Here is an 11,921-nt window from a genome sequence, read left to right as displayed (position 1 = left end):
AATCATGTTTATGTTTTTGAAATCATGTTTTGGCATGTGGCGCCACCTACTGCCGTCTACCAATCATTGCAGTCAGTAGAGTCTCAGCTGCCGAACAACCACGGGTTGCCAGTTAGGTCAGAAAACGAAACCTAAAAGACCTTGGTATTTTGAATTTGAATGTAGTAACTGTTTTTGGCCACATTCTTACATATGGCACCTTTAAAGTATGTTTGAGTTTTCAAAAATGTCCAATAGGGGTTATAAAGAAGCTACAAAAGCAGGTGCACATAGAGCATATAACACAAATATTGCCTTCTGTATTACCTTTATATAACAAAGAAACAACCAAACTCCATGTTACCACAGCAGTAGTTTATATAGGAGAAATTAAAAAACATACAAATATACTGTCAGGGGTCTGGGAAAAAATAAGATATATATATATATACTTTTTTTTTCTTTCTTTTTTTTTAATTTGACTAAACGTAACTAAAATGCAGCGAGAGCAGGGAAGATACGAGTGTTTGCTTATGTTTGTAGTAAAATACACAGCGACTGCACCTGATAGCATGTTTAGATCTGAATGTGCTGTGTGGTGACATTTTAATTAGGAGATCACATGGTTGGACACACAGACTAGACACTGACCACACACACACACACACACACACACACACACACACACACACACACACACACACACACACACACACACGGTGTCTGCCATCACCAGAATAAATACTTTATACCCACATGGAACCACATTTCACCAACACACGCAGCCACACCAATGAGCCCACCCTGACTCTGCGTCCAAATCCGCCGTCACGACTGCGTCTAAACGAGCGTTTCAAGTCTCCGTGTGTGCCACCGGGGTGGCAGCGGAGTGGCCGGGTGGCACCGCTCGGGATTTGTGGGTGTCTACACTTGCCAGAGAGGAGGGGGGGGTGGGGGGGGGGGGGGTTATGTGTGCCCACATGCTGTCTGCCAGGCTTCAAAGCAGTCTCTCATTTTGTTTTTGGTGAAAAAGCAGCATTTTTTTTACACACGATCTCTTCTGTGCTGAGCTCTTTGGAAATGAGTGTTGTGAAGTTTTTCTTCTTCTTCTTCTTCTTCTTCTTTTTTTTTTTAATCACTTTGGTTTATTACTGTACAAGTGGCAGCATGAACAGAACAGGAGGCGTGCATGAGAGCTAGGGTGGATGATATCAAAGTGCCAAAAACAGGGGTAAACCAACTAAATAAAAGTCAAAGTCGGGTTCAGACGGAAGGCCTTGATTTATGATTCTCTTTATCTGAAAGGGTCAGTTTTTTATTATTATAATAATAATAAAAGATGTATGTTTGCTCTTCACTACACTCTTAGAAATAAGGGTTCCAAAAGGGTTCTTCTACAAGGGCTGAGGTTCTACCTGGAACCGTTTGCTAACTTTCCCGAAGAAAGGGTTTTTCAAGGGTTCTTGGTAACACTAATGGTTCCAGTAATAACCATTTTGATCCAGAGAACCCTTTAAAGCTCACATAGAGTGGTCCTGTTGCACATATATGTTAGTTATGGAGGTCTACTTACATACATTAACTTGTTTTTATGGTCAAGAACCTCCTAGTTGCTGTAAACGAGCCGATAGAAATCCTCTTTTCTGACGGTGTTTCCCAGCCACGAGATTTGAGACTCAACTCTCTCACCCCCAGAAGACTTGTGATTGGCCAGTACCCGGAAGTGACATAAAGCACACCCGCTCTCTGTAAACCGGACCGGGTTTTTTCAGAGATCTCGCTGAGCCCGAGATTACAATAAAACACATCGTTCTCAGCAGTGGCTGAGCTGTTTGTTTAGAACCTTCAGGGCTTCGTAAACAAGGTAATGACGCAGATACACACTAAAAAACAGCGTTAATTGGAACTTCCGGTCTAGGTCCGCTTTAAAAACCCTTTCCTGAATAAAGGGTTGTAAAAGGGTTCTTGGTGGAAAACTCCAAAAGGGTTCCAGGTGGTACCTTTATAAAAAGTTTCTACCTGGAGCCAAAAAGGGTTCTCCTATGAGGACAAGCCGAAGAACCTTATATGGTTCTACTTAGCACTTTTATTTCTAAGACTGTACAGATAACAATCATCATCATCTTTCTTCCGTGGACTCCAAAGCCTGTAGAACGTAGTTCCATCACTTACCCATGACAGTGACTCTCTTCTGTGAATTTCTTACTCTCTCTAACTGTCACTCAGTGTTTGATGCTGTCATTATTTATATGTTCTATTTATCTACTGGTCTTAACTTGTCTGTTTTATTTATATATATTATACTTCATGTTCTGGAAATGTTGAAATATATAACAGTAAAGTGCCTAAAACTGGGCTAAACCAACAAAATAAAAGTCAAAGTCGTGTTCAGAGGCGAGACCTTGATTCAGGGTCTGTTTCCTCTTAGAATCTCGCACTTTTCTTTCACTACACATAACAATCATCATCACATGACTCGCTGCCATAACTTATCCATGACAGTGACTCTCTCACCACATTCAGCTCAGACCTCAAAAACCTCTCACTAACTGCCACTGCTGCTGTTTTATCTATTTGTCTTACATTGTCTTACTTTATGTTATTTTATTATAAAGTATCAAGGAAATGTTGAAATATGAACAATAATGCTATGTTTTTACTGCTGTTTATTGTGTCTTTTGACATCCCCCGTGTTCTCTGCTGCAAATCACTGATTTTGATTTATGGCGCTCATAGCATTTAAATCGCCATAAAGCTAATTTGAATACACTACCGCCATAATTACACCAAATGATAAGCTTGGTGAATTTTTGGAGCAAAGTTCATGATAACAAGTAAAACAAATTGTTCATCTCTAGGCAGCTGAAGTGTCAATAAAGTCAATGGGTATTTAAAGGGGAAATAAGTAGTTTATAGTGCCATCTAGAGGAGAGGCTGAAATTTACAACAAAGACCTGCTCCTCTGCTCACCCCCTCCCTTCCCTGAGCGCTACGGTGTCCTCAGCTGGTCAAATGTCGTCCTCGTCGTCTTTCTCCGTGTCAGCAGATGAGGTTCGTGAGGCGAGGGAGAGGGCGGAGCTACCGCGGCGGTAGCAGACGAAGCGGAGAGAGAGGAGGCGGGACTTCCGCTACAAGTAAAGAGACGCTTGATTTGTTCCCTCGCGTTTGTCCTTACAGGCTCCGGTAGAAACATGGCGTCTCGCTGCTAACGGTGACTATGCAACCGCGGCCCGCGACCATGTTATTTTACATGACTTTTTGAAACACTACGAAAATGAAACAAAAACTATTATACAGCGACTAGACAATGCAGGAGCACATAATATGTATAAAAAAGTGGATTTTTGGGTTATATAAACCCATAAATACTACATATTGTACCTTTAATCAACTTCTGTCATTGGACGTATGGTTCATAAAGGGTCATTTGCACCTGCAAATAGAGCAAAGCAGGTGATTTCTTGGGTCGACCACAGCAACAGTTTTATGTGAGAACCTCCTTAAAGCGGACCTAGACCGGAAGTTCCAATTAACGCTGTTTTTTAGTGTGTATCTGTGTCATTACCTCGTTTACGAAAGCCCTGAAGGTTCAAAACAAACAGTATCCCTTTACCCCCTGGTCCCCATAATCTCTTAAAACACCCCTGCTCACCCACCTTTTATTCTATAGGTCAGATCAGGTCCACTTCATTTAATTCATTTTAAATATAAATAAAACATCTTTAACATTCAAGCCGTTGTCAGGCGAGTTCACACAATGCTGATTCGCTGTGTTTTTCGATGTTGTGATCGTTCTCACGCTGCACAACAGGAAGTCAGACAGACAGAGGCAACGTTCTCGATAGTAAAGCAGGTTTGAGTTTGACTGAAACCACAAAGAAGGGGACTTGGTTTGGTCCAAAAGAGAAATTCAGGTCATTTAACAGTTTAAAAGTCAAATGATGGGATGAAAAAAGTCCTTTTCATGAGATCTAAACTCAAAAAAAGGTCAATATTGCATTCAGAGAAATGAAATAAATCAGTGTTTGAATGAACTAATGACAAACAGTGAGAACAGTTTGAATAGAATCGTTTCAGATTGATTTTAGGGTCAAATTTGTCTCTATTCGATATAGATTATGAATAAATTCAAATAATCCAAATTCTCCTCATTAAAATATAATATATAAAGTTGGTTTTACTATTTTTTCCAAAATAAAAATACAAAGAATTATAAAAACCTCAACCTCAACCTAAATATTAAACTTTAAAAACCCGCTCCACTTGCCTTTTTTTTTTTACTATTTCAGTCTCATTTTGATGACTTTTTATTGGACTATTATCATTTCTTTTTTCCCAGCATGCATCACATCCATAGGCTATTGTTAGCGCACACGCGTTCACACTCTGATCCCTGTGGTGTCGCTGCAGTCACAGATCACGAGTGGAGGGAAAAATTTAGGAATATCTTTATTGTGTTAGTGATGTGGCTGCTGTAAACAATGGACAGGAGTTTTACAAACAACTTTTTTCTTTTTCTTTTTTCTTTTATTTCCCCCAGAATGAGCAGCACGGCGTCGCTATTGAAACCATGTGTCGCGACACCAACAAAATTTCACGCTCTCAACTATAACTGCTGCTGGAATTCTCTCATGTGTTTCACGAGGAAGACCAAACTTTGGCACCGGAGATAAATATCAACACACACACACGCACACACACACACACACACACACAGGTTGCATGTTTAATCAGAGTTGCTGCAACGCTTTAATTCAATCTGCCCTCTCGCCCTCACAGGGATGAAGGGCCACGTACAGGCCTGTGATTAAATGACCACCCACACACAGACACACACACACACACAGACAGACAGACAGACACACATACACACACAGACAGACAGACACACACACACACACATACACACACAGACAGACAGACAGACAGACACACAGACAGACACACAGACTCATAGACACACAGACACATAGACACACACACACACACACACACACACACACACACACACCCCGACAGACACACACAGACTCATAGACAGACAGACACACACACACACAGACACACCCACACAGACTCATAGACACAGACACACACACACACAGAGAGACACACACACACACAGACACACACAGAGACATACACACACACCCCCCGAAACACACACATACACACACAGACACACTGACAGACAGACACACAAACACACACAGACACACTGACAGACAGACACATACACACACACACATAGACACACACACACACACACACACACACAAACACACAAAAAAAACACACACACACACACACAGAGAGAGAGACACACACACACACAAACACACACAGACACACTGACAGACAGACACACACACACACACACACATACACACACACACACATAGACACACACACACACAAACACACAAAAAAACACACACACACACACAGAGAGAGAGAGACACACACACACACACACACAGAGGAACAGAATAGAACTTAATTGTCCAGACGTAGAAGGAAATCTTTCTTTCTCACCATAAAATGCACGATTAGGACGATAAATAACAAACAAAACAGAAATAAATGACAATCAGAGTGAACACGAGGAAAAAGAAGCTTAAAAAAAGGACATAATTCAAAAAAACGTATTTGATTTAGAGAATTATATTCAAATGTAATTGGACATTTTTTTTTACTTTTTTAACATGCTGACGTGTTTATGACTGAATCCTCCTGATGTACGGCAAATATTATAGAATTATTTTATTATAAATAAGACAGGATTTAATGTCTGGGTGATCACAGGAGCTGCTGTGTCCGTCTCTTATTGTAGTTATATATTTTAATATACGTACATACATATATATACATATATATATATATATATGTACATATATATATATATATATTTACACGTATATTAAAATAAAATGAGATTATGACTCATCATATACATAATATGGCCTTGATATATGTTCCCACACATTAAAACTGTATTTTCAATGATGTTTCATGGGGAAGTATAAGTGAAATAAACTCAAGTATAAGCTTTTATGTCACATATTTATGATGTTTACAGGTGTTAAATTATATTAAATATTAAAATGCTAGTGTTTAAATAAGTGTAAACAAAGGTGATAATATCTATTTCCTGGTTAGGGGGGAAAAAAATCGCTTTTTTCCTCTCCATAGAAACCACACATCAGTATATTATCATGTGTGTTCGATGTCTCAAGGACTTTGAATAAGCACAGTAAAAAAAATAAATAATAATAAAAATCTGCAACACATCTTCCAACATTTGTTGGAACAGCAGCTTGTGTGTTGGAGGAGCGTCTTATAGCAGATGTCTCACTCTGTTACCGTCAAACTCCCAACGGTGAGGATTTCGCCTCAAATCACAGCGAATAGTTAACGATATGTCAAAAAATAAACAAAGGAAAATACAGTGCATTTGTCGAGGAGAGGATGCAGTTTACTGGTTATTCTGTGAGATTTGGGATTAGAAAGAACTAAAGGTTCACTGACCGACAGTTTTAATTCATAAACTAACATAAAATAAAGAGTGTTTCACTCTAAAGTCAGTGATTATACCTCGGATTTTTTTGTACATTTTGTTGTAAAAGTTGATTAACGGCATTCTCACCGACACAGTTCGGGGTTTTTTTTGTAATGTCTTGTAAATTTGTTTTATTTATACTGTTTATATGTGTGTATATATATCGTATGTAAAGGCAAACTGTTGCTTTTAAAGGTGCTATGCACAAATAAAGGTATTATAATGTCACAGGAACAACAGTGATACCTCCATGATGATGCCAAACACTAAGTCGGGACCCACAGATGGGTCGCGGGATATTCCAAAAAAAAAATCTCCCAACTTTTAGCAAAGACATATTGAAAAAAAAAGTGTTTGTTTTCAAATGAATTTGACAAAAATGATTCATTTATGGTTTCATCATTTATATTAGGTGTTACAGATATGGCTGTAAATTTGCACTAGGGTGAAAATTAATATTGTGATTTGGCTCAAAATGATTTTTAAAAAGTGGGTTGCAGTGTATAAAAGTTAAGAAAACACTGATTTAGATCAGGGGTTCTCAAAGTGTTGATACCTGAGGAACCCAACATTGGACTGAGGGCCACCTAAGGAAAAGAAACAGAAAGAAATTCCATTTGTAATGATTTAATAATTTTGATTCTACAGTTTATACTTATTGTAATCTGTATCCAGTAATGTCCAATAAACATTTCATGAACTGTAATTCATTGCGGGCGGCCACAAATGTTTCTGCGGGCCGCCATTGGCCCGCGAGCCGCACTTTGAGAACCAATGATTTAGATGATCTGATTGATGCAATAAATGACACTATAAATGTCCTCGCTTTTGTAAAGTAAGGATTATCTCTAATAGGAACTTAGCGTCTTATTTCCCCACTGGAACTCAACAGAGCCTGAGCAAAATGAGTCATTTGACCTGGGTGAAAAAACCCCCATTAAAACCCAGTTTTATTGACCTATATATACTAATATACTTTATATGTTAATTTATTTCTGATTTAGCCAAGTCTAGACTCGACTAGTTTTCACTTAACTAATCACCAGTGTACTGAATAATAGGGTTTTAATATGAAGACATGGGAAATAATGAGAACCCTGAGGAGTGGTTTTGCACGATGACAGAAACATCAAACTCCTGCCTCTCGTACCGACCTCTGACAAGGCCGTAAAAACTAAATGAAATAAAAAAAATGTCTATATTACAGCCTCGGACAAGAATGTAAAACACATTTATTTGTTGCCACTTGGTTAAAAAAAAAAAATAAGGAGGTTTCTCTAAAATCCTGAAAGCAATAATCTGCCACGGGGATGTTTTCCATTTGGGAAAAATCATATTACATTTAAAAGGGGAAGTGGAACGATCTCAAGATTTGCAGTGACACACACACACACACACACACACACACACACACACACACACACACACACTTAGACGTTAGACGACTTGGAAAGTGGTGTCACACGACAACAAATGTCCCGTTTTAATGCGGGAGGCTGAAATTACATGTGAAGCTCGTGTCGGCTTCAAAAAGCCCTGAGAGCTGTTTGAGCTCGAGGAGCTGAGCTGAGCAGTATCATCATCATCATCACCATCATCATCATCATAGTTTCAGTTTGTGCTGCCTCATTGTTGTCAGTCAAGCACAGGCTGGGCCGGCACACACACACACACACACACACATACATTCTTGTACTTACTGCAAACTGAGGACCAGCATTTCCACTTTATAAATCAACACAATTACAAATTATATACTTCATAAATGACATCTACAAAGAACTACTTTTTTTTTATTTTTGGTCCAAAATTTTACAAAAACGTCATTCTATACTATGTCATCCAAAATTTGTAAAAAAAAAAATTGACCCAAAATTTTTCGTCCAAAATTTGACAAAAATGTCATACTATGTCATCCAAAATTTAAAAAAAATTTGATCCAAAATTATTTTTTTTTTTGACAAATTGAGTATAGCATGTTTACAACCTAAGGAAGTGATTTCAATGAATACAAAGTGAGGACCGGCCAAAATGTCCTCACTCTGTAAAAATAACCTCACTTTGTTGGTTAAAAACCCTCACTGGTCCTCAGTATGACGCAAGTACAAGAACACACACACACACACACACACACACAGCCCTTGTGTCTACTGCCCTCTACTGTTCATATCAACAGGTCAAATGAGAAGAGACGAGGGAAATAATTCATTTTAGACATTTAGACATAAGCTAGTGACATTGGTGGAAACTTCAGTGAAAACCTTTAATTGGAAAATAATTGCACAACAGATAATAATAATAATAATAATAATAACAATAATAATAATAATAATAATAATTTAAATTCCTGTTGTGTTTTCCATTGGGGAGAACGTGACATTTATCAGTGTTATTCCAATAAAACATTTGGGCCTGAAGCTGTAAATAAAACAGTTAAATAATAGCAAATAGCAGAAATTTAAGATAACTATATTTGTTTATTTTTGGGTTTTTTAAAGAGTACAATCACCAATTAATTTATGTTTTTCGTTAGCCCAAGTTGAGAATTTTATATCTGCATTGTCCTCAAAGGACAAACTAAACATCTTTTGAGTTTTACACACTGTACCTTTAATTATTGTATCTAGAAATATTTCATGTTTCAGGCAAACGTCAAAAAAAACGTCTTATTTTCTAATTCTCAGAATTAAAAACAAAGTCTAAAAGTGATGGTAAGAGAAGGCAAATTCCAGACAATGACTCTCTCTCTGGAATGATCAAACATTTATATAAGACCGTCACCTGTTTAGTTATTCAATAATTAATTTTTAATTTAAAAAATGTAATTAAGTTAAATGACTGTTGTTGACAGCTGTTAAATAAACACAGTGAAAATAAATGAATCACAAACTTAGATTTGATATTCAAGTCTTGAGATTTTTTATTCATTATTTATTATTAATATATAACATTACTTATTTGTTTTGTTTGTTTGTTGATTAAGATAATTCTTTTAAAAAATCACATTATGTGGGAATTTATAGTGCCATGTAAATATGCCACATTTTACCAGAGTGTACACTGTCTCAAAATACTAGTATATTATAATATATTACAATATTGCGCAGAATATCTTCAATTCAATATGCAAATATTATTATTATTATTATTGTTGTTATTATTATTATATAATGTAAAGTAAAATTTATTTTGACCGACTTTTTGTGCACAAAGGACACGGGGACACAAATCTCACATGGATTGTGTTTTTAATTATTAAACCTTTAGAAATGAAAGTGCTGACAAAATAAAATATGCAAAACACATAATGTGTCAGTCAACATGGGTCAAAGGTCACTAAGTAATGGATGTGATTTTAATACACACATAGTGAAGTACAATACTGCCGTAAAAACATATAAGTAAAAAAAAAGTACACAAAAAAACCTACTCAATTACAGTAACGCTAGTAAATGTAATCCGTTACTTAAGGTTTGAGGCTTTGCTGTGATTGGTCGGTGAGTCTGATCACATGAGTGACAGCCATGAAGAGCAAGGACAGTAAAAAAAAAACTCACAAAAACTCACATGAAAGGGTTTAAGCAAACCGTTTGGTGACCCAGTGACACAGGGGTCACACAGTGTAGTCATAGTTACTCTTACGCTCAAAGTCAGAGCCGTCAGAGATAAACACAAAACAAGCCGTCCATCCTTCTGCCCTCGAGGGGGAGAGACGAGGGGGAGGAATGTTTTCCCCGTCGAAAGGAGAAAAACCCTTTGATCTCACACCCCTTAATCACTTCCTGCAGATTATACAGTACGTGCACCACCGCACTGCCCTCGCAGTGGGCTGAGTCTGCGCGATTGGCCTGCAGGCGCTCGGGGGGGGGCAGATGTAGTCCACCGTGTCCAGCCTGATGACAGACAGAGATAGGGAAGCGGCGGAGACAACGGAGGCATGAAGTCATCGAACAGTGACGAGCAGGAAGAGTTATAAATGAACTGCTCCTGAAAAAGAGCCATCATATTTTAGATAAAATTAAAATAAACAGATGGAGGTGATGGTAAACTCAGGGAGCAACAGATGCCAGTGTGACTCTGGCACATCTTAGTGTTGTTATGGTTTGTGGGGGCAGCTTTCACCACAACACCACCCACTGAACAGCACCGCAAAAGGACTTCTGCGTCGACTTTAAGCAAAAATAATTGTCTGCAGAGCCGTTTCTTGCTATAATGCGGACTATGCAGCTGCATAGGGCCCCACAGCCACCAGGGGGCCCCCAAACTGCAAGTTCAGACTCATATTTTTGAGAATTAAAAGTACCTGTCTTTATTTGCATACATTGGACGCGTTCATTATGCATATATTTGCAAAGCATGTAAGTGTTTGTGGGGTAATCAGAAAAAGTTAGGAATCTCTACCTCGAGTTTGAAAAAATAGGGGCCCCCCCAAATAGTATCTCGCATAGGGCCCCCAAACAGCTAGAAACGGCCCTGGTCATTGCAAATCGCTCATTGTTTTTAAGGGGGACTGGGAGGGGGCTGGTCACTGCACATTTCAGGAAAAACAGCCCTTAGGCTCCGAGTGTCGGGGCCCCCCATCGGCTCGGGGCCCCAAGCAGTTGCCTGCCTTTCACAAGCTGCGCCCCTGGATGGAGGTGCTGGTACTCACTCACTAAGCAACAAATGCCAGTGTGACTCTGGCACATCTTAGTGTTATTATGGTTTGTGGGGGCAGCGCTGGAGAATTAAAAGTACCTGTCTTTATTTTCATGTATTGTATGCGTTCATTATGCATATATTTGCAAAGCATGTAAGTGTTTGTGGGTTTGAAAAAAAATATGGGCCCCCAAATAGTATCTGGCATAGGGCCCCCAAACAGCTAGAAACGGCCCTGATTGTCTGATGTGGACTGCACCGCAGCGGTAGAAATTAAAAATCATAATTGTCCTGGCTGCAAATCAATCAATTATTTGTCAACGCCGCGTCCAAATAACACTTAGAGGTGTTAATAACAACAACAACCACAACAGCGATAATAGTTGTAATAATAACAATAATAATACTAACAGTCGGGTTGTTACTTGAAGTACAAGTGGAGAATAAATACAGGTAAATATACAGAAAAGGTACAACATATAATTAAATAAATTGACTATAATTTGAACAATTACATAACAGAACAACAATCAGGCTAATAAAGTAAATACTAACAGTATACACATATGTTTATGTTTATGTTTATGTATTTCAGATTCATAATTTGGTTTGGTTTGTGATGTCACGCTGACATAAAAACAACATTGTTTATTGATGTTTTGGTGATTCGTGGACCCAGATTCTGCAGAACTTCACACACGACTTCACAAAACAAGAAGTCTTGATCAATAAAATTAAATTAAAT

Source organism: Microchirus variegatus (assembly GCF_963457635.1).
Source record: "Microchirus variegatus genome assembly, chromosome: 10".
NCBI lineage: Eukaryota > Metazoa > Chordata > Actinopteri > Pleuronectiformes > Soleidae > Microchirus > Microchirus variegatus.
This window is presented reverse-complemented; position numbering follows the sequence as displayed.